General features: G+C 57.8%; 1 long non-coding RNA gene across 1 annotated transcript; it reads right to left on the minus strand.

The window, feature by feature from the left end:
* Positions 1-1,506: 1,506 nt before the first annotated feature.
* LOC103306820 (uncharacterized) lies at positions 1,507-6,659 on the minus strand. Its single transcript, XR_509692.4, has 3 exons — positions 5,092-6,659; positions 4,652-4,852; positions 1,507-3,531 (listed from the first exon to the last, which is right to left on the minus strand). It is a non-coding gene; the product is annotated as an uncharacterized LOC103306820 (long non-coding RNA).
* Positions 6,660-8,987: the final 2,328 nt, after the last annotated feature.

Raw genomic sequence — 8,987 nt, forward strand, 5'->3', positions numbered from 1 at the left:
TGCCACAGGACCCTCTGCTGCCCCTCACACACTCACTCTCGCCCCCCGGATTCCCCGCAGACTGCCACCCCCCCAGCCCCGCGAGGGACGTTGTGGAGCTGGGCGGGGCCGGATGACGTGCCGTGTCCAATGTTCACGGCGTGCGCCGCTGCTCCAACCGCCCTAACGGAAATAACCCCCCACCTCGTGCAAGGGGGAGGGGCTACGTCACGGCTCGCGCCGCTGCTCCAACCGCCCTGGGAGCCGCTCGGCACGGCGTGTAACGCGCTACGTCATCAGGCTGCTGCCAGCGACCTCACAGCCCGGCCCCGCCCGCCTATAAGAGTAGATGGGCCTAGGGGCCCCGCCTCCTTCCCGCCTGGCCCCGCCCCCTTCCGCGCGCTAGTCAACGAGCCTCGCGCGGGCAGCGGGGGTCACGCACCGGGCTCGGGCTCGGGCTCGGGCTCTGTCACGCGCTCCACAGCCCTGCCCCCAGCCAGAGACCCCGCCCCAGTATCGCCAAGAACTGACCCCTCTCGCCCGCCGTAGCTGGGCTGGGGGGGGTCTCCCCCCACGTGGGTGCACCCCCAAATCCCCCCAAGACCTGACCCCCCCGCCCACCATAATTGCGCTGGGGTCTCCCCCACAGGTGCACCCCTAAATCCCCCCAGGAACTGACACTCCCTCCCCAATCGTGGCTATGCTATGCTGGGTGTCTTCCTTCCCCACAGGATAGGGTTACCATACGTCCGGATTTTCCCGGACATGTCCGGCTTTTTGGGCTCCAAATCCCCGTCCGGGGGGAAAGCCCAAAAAGCCGGACATGTCCGGGAAAATCGGGACATGCCGGGCCGGCCGTGCGGGTGCTCGGGGGCCGGGCCGGGGGCTCGGGGGTCGGGCCGGGGGCTTGGGGGCCGGGACGGGCCGGCGGAGCGGTGCCTGGCCGGGGGCTCCAGGGCCGGGCCGGCGGGGCCGGGCCGGGGGCTCCGGCGGGGCCGGGCTGGGGACTCGGGGGCTCCGCTGGGGCCGGGCCGGGGGCTCGGGGGCTCGGCCGGGGGCTCGGGGGCTCCGCCGGGGCCGGGCCGGGGATTTGGGGGCCGGGCCGGGCCGGGGACTCGGGGGCCGGGCCGGCACCGGCGGCTCGGGGGCCGGGCCGGCGGTGCCAGGCCGGGCTGGGGGTGCTGGGCCCGGGGGCCGGGCCGGGGACCGCAATGCTGGGCGGGCCGGGGGTGGTCGGCCGGGGGCCGGGCCCGGGGCCGGCACCCCAGGCCCGGGGCCGCGCCTCCTCCCCCCACACTCCCCCTTACCTGCTTCAGGCTTCCCGCGACTCAAATGTTCGCGGGAAGCAGGGGAGGGGGCGGAGACTTTGGGGAGGGGGCGGAGTTGGGGCGGGGGCGGGGCTTGGGGCGGGGCCGGGGCCCCGTGGAGTGTCCTCCTTTGGGAGGCACAAAATATGGTAACCCTACCACAGGAGCACCCCCAAATTCCCCCCCTGAGAATTGACACCCCCTCCCCCACCATAGCTGCTCCAGGGGTGGGATTGGAGTGTCAGACTGGGAGGATTTGTCTCCTGGGGGCAGGGGATCGGGGTGCCGGTCTGGACAGGATCGGGGGGCTGGTCTGGACAGGGTCAGTCTGGGTGTGTGGGGAAGTAATTTACACCACAGAATAGTGAAACAACTGGCTGATGAGAGTTGGCGTAAGCTTTTGTGGGCTAAACCCACTTCATCGGCTGTTTGAAGTAAAAGATACAGGAGCAGGCATAAATCCATGAAAGGCTGGGGGTTGTTTTACCACGTGTGAGGTCAGTCTAACGAGAGAAATCAATTAACAGCAGGATGCCAGGGGAGGAGAAATAACTTTTGAAGTGGTAAGAGAGTGGCCCATTACAGACAGTTGACAAGAAGGTGTGCTTAACAGTAGGGAGACATTAGTATGGGGGAAATTAGGTTTTATAATGACCCAACCACTCCCCGTCTTTATTCAGGACTAATCTGATGGTATCCAGTTTGCACTTTAATTCCACTTCTGCAGCTTCACATTGGAGTCTAGTTTTGAAGTTTTGTTGTTGAAGAATGGCCACCTTGAGATCTGTAATTGAGTGACCAGAGATTGAAGTGTTCTTCTACTGGTTTTTGTGGAGAATTAGCTCATGAACTCGTCCGATGCCCCTTCCCACAATTACTGTCCTCCAGCCAAATCACATTAAATCCCTCCCCCTCCCCTCCCCCCCGTTCTGGGTTCCATCAAAGTCTTCCTCCAGAACAGCTTCTGGCAGCCCCCACGTGGGCTGTCTCTGGCATGCCACTCCCCCCAGGCCATGAAGGGGAGCCCCCATTCACCCTCCACGCCGGGTTCCAGACCAGGGACCCTCAACCCAGCAGCTCTGGGCTTTCCTCCCCCACTTCTTACTGCTTCTTCCCCAGACTGCTGCGTCCTAAGGTGTCACCAGAACGTCCTGCTCATCCCCTTGTATCAAGGCACGCAACCTCCAGTTTCTCCCTACAGTCGGCGGCATTCTGGGGTGCCAAAAAGTGGGTTAAAAGTTTCATTGTCTATGGAAAACACAAAGGTCAGCTGTAGGCAGGGGGGGCGCTGCAGATGCTAGAGGCAGGTAAAGTGTAAATCCGGCCCTGCTGCCGAGGGTTGCCAAACCTCCAGGATCGTCCTGGAGTCTCCAGGCATTAAAGAGCAATCTTTAATTAAAGATTATGTCATGTGATGAAACCAAAATTGGCAACCCTAAACCTGCCAATTTCCTCTCTTTAAAGAGCCCACTCAGTCAGGGCTGATGCAAGGATATTTTGCGCCCTAGATGAAACTTCCATCTTGCGCAAAGCATCGCTTATTATAAACTTTCAAAACCAAATACTGCATAATGTCCATTAGAATTAATACACATTTGGTTTGAAAATGTAATAATTTCATTATTTAGTCTACATATTTAATGAAAATAAATACACCCTTTTTAGTCATGTATACTTCCTTCCTTCCTATCAAAATCTACATTTTATTCTACCTTTAGAATATCCAATTGTTGTTAATAAAATTTATAAAATTAGAATGGTGGATACTCCATCATACAACAACTGACAATATCAATATGACAAATTTCAACAACCTACACATGCATATTTGCACATGATCAGAGAATATTAGGGTTGGAAGAGACCTCAGGAGATCTAGTCCAACCCCCTGCTCAAAGCAGGACCAATCCCCAGACAGATTTTTGCCCCAGATCCCTAAATGGCCCCCTCAAGGATATGATAAACATATACACTCAAAATACTTAACATACACATACAATTGACACAAAGTATTAGCAAAATGGAGCAGCAGCAATTGTCAGAATCTTAGATCTGAAACAACTCAACAAAAATAGTTAGCCTCAGTCGACAACCTCCAAAAACTAGTAAACTTAGCATTATAAACAGCCCGTCAGAACGGGGAACAGCGGCGCACGCACGACGAGCAAAATGACGTCACTGCCACTTTGTACCGTAGGGAAGCAGTACACTTGTGCCCGCAACGCAGAGATGACGTAGGCTATGGCTGTAATGTACAAGAGAAGAATGACCAGTTAAAATGCAAGTTCAACGATATTTCTCTTTTCTTTATTCATTCGTTTTCCAGAAAGAAAAAAAAAAAAAAAAAAAAAACTTTGGGGCACCGCTTTTTGGCGCCCCCAAATCTTGCCGCCATCACAGGACCTTTGTAATTCTCTAGTCTGACCCCCTCTATCACAAAAATCATCCCTGGCGCAGAAACACGTCCAGTCTTGATATCAAAATTGCCAGGGATGGAGCATTCACCGTGACCCTTCTTGGGAAATTGTTCCAGTGGTTAAATAGTCTCACTTGAAGCAATTTGCACCTTTTTTCCCCGCTCTGAAGTTGTCTGGCTTCAACTTCCTGCCATTTGTTTGCTAGACTGAAAAGCCCAGTATTCAATATTTGTTCTCCACGTAGCTCAGGGGTGGGCAAAATATGGCCTGCGGGCCAGATCCGACCCATCTAACGTTTCGGTCCAGCCTGCCATACGTTTCAGTCCGGCCTCTGCCCCCTCGCGATCTCTGAGTCCAGGCCACTAAAAGTCCCATGGTGCAGCAGGGCTCAGGCAGGCTGCCTGCCTGCCTGCCTTGGCCCCACGCTGCTCCTGGAAGCAGCTGGCTGCTGCTGGCACATCTCTGTGCACCCCTGATGTGTGTGTGTGTGGGGGGGGGGGGGGGGGGAGTGGCTTCACGCGCTGCCTCTACCCCCAGCACTGTCCTCACAGCTCCCATTGGCCAGAAGCTGCCTGTGGTAAGCGCCTGCCGGCCAGAGCCTGAACTTTGCATTCCCTCCCCCTGCCCCAGGTCAGAACCCGCTCCTCCACCCAAACTCCCTCCCAGACCCTGCACTCCCTCCTGCACCCCGATCCCCCTCCCAGAGCCCCCTCCTGCACCAAACTCCCTCCCAGTGCCCACACCCCTCACCCTCTCCTGCACCCCAACACTCTGCACCAACTAGAGCTCCCTCCTGCACCTAAACTCCCTCCCAGACCCCGCACCCGCTCCATTAATATAGTAGAAATGTGCGGCCTGTGACGACATACCAAAATTCATGGAGTGGCCCCCGTACGAAAATTATTGCCCACTCCTGACGTAGGTACTTCCAGATTGTGATCAACTCACCCCTTAACCTTTTCTTCGGTAAGCTAAATAGATTGAACTCCTGAAGTCTCTCACGCTAAGGTAGGTTTTTGAATCCTTTCATCACGGCTCATCTCTGACTCCCCTCCAACGTAGCCACGTCCTTCCTGAATTTGGGCCCCAAATCTTTTTCAGAGTCACTGCTTCCCAGGAGAGAGTCCCCCTCGCTGACAGTCCTTGTTCCTAGTTACATTTAGAGGTATTAATATGCATATTGTTTGCTTGCACCCAGTTTATCAAGCAATCCGGACTGCAGTCTCCACTCCCGCCATTTTTGTGTCATCCGCAAACTTTCTCAGTGAGGAGATTATGTTTTCTTCCAGGTCATTGATAAAAATATTAAATAGCATTGGGCCAAGAACCAATCCGTGCAGGACCCCACTGGAAACAGCCTTTGTCCCTGTAGCACAGCGCAGACTCACCCCTGCGGCGCCTCCTGCTGGTCATCCTTGGGAATTAGCTCTTCAACCCAGGAGCGCCGTCTGCAGGCTGGTGATCCGCTTGCTGGTGATCCGCTTGCCGTTGGCCCCCCATGTCCCTCCCAGGACCCCGGTGCCCCTTATCTCAGGGTTCTGCCTTCTGCAGTACCCCACAGTCTTACTGGGTTTCCCCCACCCGAGGGGAACCCCCAACCCCTATCCCCACATCTCCTCAGTCATGGCTACTGCCAGTCACCGTCTAGCCCCCGCGCCCTGCAGCAGACTGCAGTCTATCAGCCGCTCATCACAGGCAACAAGGGGTTTGGACTGGCTGCCTTTACCCACCCTCCGGCTGCCCCTCTGCAACCCCAATACCTAGGTGGGCCTAGGACTAGGCCCTGCAGCCTGGGCTTCCCAGCCCCCAAGGCCTTTCCCCAGCCCTGCCTCACTCTAGGTCCCCTGGGTGAGTTCCCTACAGCCAGGCCTGTCTCCCTCTCCAGTCAGAGAGAGACTCTGACTCTGGCTTCCCTGGCCTTCTTATAAGGCCCAGTGACTTAGTTTGGGGCGTGGCCCCAGCTGCAGCCACTCCCCCCAGTCAGCCAGGGTTTTGCTCCCCTTCACAGCCCCAGCCCTCAGCAGGGCTTTTCCAACCCCTTCGGGGCTGGAGCGGGTGCTCACCCCGCTACACACACACCCCCTCAAAGCCCCCACCCCTGGAGGAAGGGGGGGTCTCTTGGCCGGGACTCCCAGAAAGTTCCCCTCCAGGCTCGCCCACCTTCTCTCAGCAGCCTCCCAGGCCCGGGACATCTCCCAGGTTTGGGTTTCAGCCTTCCTGCAGGCCAACTCCACGGCCTCTAGCCGTGCTCACAATTCGGGGTCCCCCCGGCCCTCCTCTCTCAGGGTCTGGGTCCCCACAGCCACCCGCTCTACCCGCACCAGGGCCCCAACCTCCTGCTGGGCCCAGTCTGTCTGGGTTTCCTGGGTGAAGGCGGTCCTGGCAATGGTCTGGGTCCTGGCCTCCTGCTGGGCCCACTCGGTTTCAGTCTTTTTATCTGCCACCCTCTGCTCAAATCAGGACCAATCCCCAACTAAATCATCCCAGCCAGGGCTTTGTCAAGCCGGGCCTTAAACACCTCTAAGGATGGTGATTCCACCACCTCCCTAGAGAACCCATTCCAGTGCTTCACCACCCTCCTAGTGAAACAGCATTTCCTAATATCCAACCTAGACCTCCCCCACTGCAACTTGAGACCATTGCTCCTTGTTCTGTCATCTGAGAACAGTCTAGATCCATCCTCTTTGGAACCCCCCTTACTATCAAATTCCCCCTCACTCTTCTGTTCTGCAGACTAAATAAGCCCAGTTCCCTCAGCCTCTCCTCGTAATAGGGTTACCATACGTCCTCTTTTTCCCGGACATGTCCGGCTTTTCGGCCGTCAAACCCCCGTCCGGGGGGAATTGCCAAAAAGCCGAACGTGTCCGGGAAAATGGCGGCTCTGCTCCTCCCCGACTCTTCGGCTCTGTTTAAGAGCCAGGCTGCCCCAGCGCTACCGGCTTCAGGCAGCCCCCGTGCCTCCAGATCCTGCGCCCCCAGCTGGGCACTTCCCCTCCCGGGCTCCGGCGGCGCAGGGTCCGGAGGCACGGGGGCTGCCCGAAGCCGGTAGCGCTCGGGCAGCCTGGCTCTTAAACAGAGCCGAAGAGTCGGGGAGGAGCAGAGCCGCCGCGGCTGGAGGCTCTGCTCCTCTTCGGCTCTGTTTAAGAGCCGGGCTGCCCGAGCGCTACCGGCTTCGGGCAGCCCCCGTGCCTCCGGACCCTGCGCCGCCGGAGCCCGGGAGGGAAAGTGCCCGGCTGGGGGTGCAGGGTCTGGAGCCATAGGAGCTGCCCAAAGCCCGAGCGCTACCGGCTTCACGGTTTGCCGGGCAGCCTCCAGACCCTGCGCCCCCGGCTGGGCACTTCCCCTCCCGGGCTCCAGCTGCGCTGGGGAAGTGCCGGCTGGGGGTGCAGGGTCTGGGGGCTGCCCGGCAAACCCTGAAGCCGGTAGTGCTGGGGCAGCCCTTTCCCCCTGGCTGGGAGTGGGAGGGAGGAGGGGGCGGAGTTAGGGTGGGGAAGGGACGGAGTTAGGGCAGGGCTGGGGGTGGGGAAATGGGCGGGGCCAGGGCCCGTGGAGGGTCCTCTTTTTTTATTTATGAGATATGGTAACCCTACCTCGTAAGTCATGTGCCCCACGCCCCTGATCATTTTCGTTGCCCTCCATTGGACTCGCCAATATTTCCACATCCTTTCTGTAATGGGGGCCCCAAACTGGACACAATACTCCAGATGTGGCCTCACCAGTGCCAAATAGAGGGGAATAATCACTTCCCTCCATCTGCTGGCAATGCCCCTACTTATACAGCTCAATATGCCGTTAGCCTTCTTGGCCACAAGGGCACACTGCTGACTCATATCCAGCTTCTCATCCACTATAATCCCCAGGTCTTTTTCTGCAGAACAGCTGCTTATCCACTCGGTCCCCAGCCTGTAGCAGTGCATGGGATTCTTCCGTCCTAAGTGCAGGACTCTGCACGTGTCCTTATTCAACCTCATCCGATGTCTTTTGGCCCAATCCTCCAATTTGTCTAGGTCACTCTGGACCCTATCCCTACCCTCCAGCCTATCTACCTCTTCCCCCAGCTTAGTGTCAACTGCAAACTTGCGGAGGGTGCAGTCCATCCCATCAACTGGATCCTTAATGAAGGTGTGGAACAAAACCCGGGCCAGGACCAACCCTGATTTCCTTCGTTGAGGAAAGAACTGACTTTTTAAACTCAGGGAAGTGCAGTAGATCTAATATACTGTCCCGGTACCCCGCGGAAAATTATTTGTTCAGTTAGGAAGGATGGGTGTCATGGAACGCTGAACTCTATTGCCCTCGTCAGCCAAGCAGTGGCACTGACTGTACAAATATTTACAGTATCTGTGGTGCTTGACTGCCTGGTCTTTGCTCACATGCTCAGGGTCTAATTGATCACCATAGGTGGGGCGGGGAAGGAATTTTTCCCCAAGTCAGATTGGCAGGAACTTGGGGAGTTTGCCCGTCCTCTGCAGTGTGGGGTGCAGGCCACATGGATCAGCTCTGTAGCCCCAAGGCGAACCATGGAGTGGCCCGTTCCCACTATCCTAAACCCCTCCCAGGGTTAGGGAATTGAGACTGTGCTGAGAGGACTGGGGGGGGAGCCAAGCCCCCCAAGTCAAATAGAAGCAGACTATTCAGCTCAGTGTAGTAAAGATGTGAAAAAATTATCTAAGTTATATCACTGGCCCCTGTTTTTGCTGCTGAGTTTTTACAGTATCCGGCCAGCGGGGGCTGGGGGTCTTTCTGGGCTTTTTCCCCCTCTGGCTCCAGGGTCCCTGCCATGCCCAGAGCACGGAGGAGGATGGTCCCTGGTGCTGGGTCAGGGATCCTAGGCAGGGGGTGTGTGGGGTCCCGCTGGGGGGGCAGGAGTGAGGGACTGTCCCTTCGGAGGTCCCGGACAGGCAGTGAAGGTCTGGTGGGAGGTTACCAGGCAGGTGGGATGGCGGGGTTCCTGTGGGGATCCCTGACTGGTCGGGAGGTCCTAGTGGGGAGTTCTTGGGGGGAGTTTCTGGGGAGGGTCCTGGGGGCTGGTCCCTGGCAGGAAGTGAGGGTTACAGGGGTCTCTGGCTAGGGAGGTATCAGGGGAGGGGTCCTGGGAGTGTCTGGGGGGGGGGTCCATGAGTAGGGGCTGCTTCCGGCCACACTCCTCCTCACTAATCAGCTGGTGCTGGACTCCCAGCTCCGAGAGCGGCTGGTATCCCCTGGCCACAACCAATCACCACCCTCGTGTCACCCACCCACCTGGCCATAGGGACCTCTGGGCCATACCCCTGCTTCTGATGTC

Source organism: Chrysemys picta, chromosome 16 (genome assembly GCF_011386835.1).
Source record: "Chrysemys picta bellii isolate R12L10 chromosome 16, ASM1138683v2, whole genome shotgun sequence".
Lineage (NCBI taxonomy): Eukaryota > Metazoa > Chordata > Testudines > Emydidae > Chrysemys > Chrysemys picta.